General features: G+C 42.0%; 1 long non-coding RNA gene across 1 annotated transcript in view; it reads left to right on the top strand.

Moving 5' to 3' along the window:
• The window catches only part of LOC138960838 (uncharacterized), a 980-nt gene extending 203 nt beyond the window's left edge, over positions 1 to 777 (top strand). The window contains exons 1-2 of the long non-coding RNA XR_011454077.1: positions 1 to 147; positions 464 to 777. The exon at positions 1 to 147 is cut by the window's left edge and continues 203 nt beyond it. This is a non-coding gene — a long non-coding RNA (uncharacterized lncRNA). The remainder of the gene's footprint in view (positions 148 to 463) is intronic.
• The last annotated feature ends 408 nt before the right edge of the window (positions 778 to 1,185 follow it).

Raw genomic sequence — 1,185 nt, 5'->3', positions numbered from 1 at the left:
ACGTGCAACAGGTGAAAAACCTGAATGTCCATTTTTTGTAAGGTGAGCTGTTAGACTTGTGTCGCCAGTCACCTAAGCTGTTAGCTTCACTTGCCCATTGAACATGTAAGCGGCAAGTCGGGGAAGATTCTTTGCTCGCGTGCTCAGGTAAACTATTTTTCATGATATGTTTTCGCTAAGGAACACTAGTATGTTTATGAATAAGCATTCTTCATATTCGCTGTTATGTTAACTTAAGTGTTCATTGTACTAGTTCTTAATCTGGATATTCTGAATAGTTGTTTAATGTGTGGATAAATAACTCGGACAAGGATGGAATTGATATCAGTATTGACAGTAGTTATTTAAGAATTCGTGTGTGTGTGGTTGAATGTAGAGTGTAATTACAGCCCAGGGTGAATGATGAGTGAATTACTGTGTGTGTTATGCCTATGGAATACTGACTCAAGAATTACTTTCACAGGAGTCTTCCCAGAGACAGAAGACGGAATTCGCGAGAGCTTGTTTGACCATTCAAGCAGACGCATGAAGAGATGAAGATGCACGAAGCAGAGCGACGTGATCTACTAACCGGACTTTACGGACCACGCCAGGAGTCGCCGCGCCGGCTGGGTGATGGAGAAACAGATGAACTACACTACGCTGTTCTGGTGATGGGGTAACACATTAATTTACTCATCTAGAACCCTGGGCGTATTGTGTATATGTGTGTGAATCCTGAACGTTGATATAATGTACATGCTTTACCAGTGAGCTATATAAACATATTGAGCTCCACGTATTTTCTTTTATTGTTGGAATGAATCGGAGGAGAATAACGAATGCGTATAAATGAAATAGTAGCCTTCTGACTGACAGTCGATATTTTAGATAATTCATTCCTGACAATCAATCAATGAGGCTTATATCGCGCATATTCCGTGGGTACAGTTCTAGGCGCTCTGCAGTGATGCCGTGTGAGATGAAATTTTATACGGCCAGTAGATTGCAGCCATGTCGGCGCATATTTACCTTTCACGGCCTTATTCCAAGTCACACGGGTATGGTAGACAATTATTAACTGTGCCTAAGCAATTTTGCCAGGAAAGACCATTTTGTCAATCGTGGGATCTTTAACGTGCACACCCAATGTAGTATACACGGGGGGTGGTTCGGACACCGAAGAGAGTCTGCACACAAAGTTGA

This window comes from Littorina saxatilis, linkage group LG3, assembly GCF_037325665.1.
Source record: "Littorina saxatilis isolate snail1 linkage group LG3, US_GU_Lsax_2.0, whole genome shotgun sequence".
Taxonomy (NCBI): domain Eukaryota; kingdom Metazoa; phylum Mollusca; class Gastropoda; order Littorinimorpha; family Littorinidae; genus Littorina; species Littorina saxatilis.
Note: the sequence above shows the minus strand (reverse complement) of the source record. Positions and strands in the feature narration are given on the sequence as shown.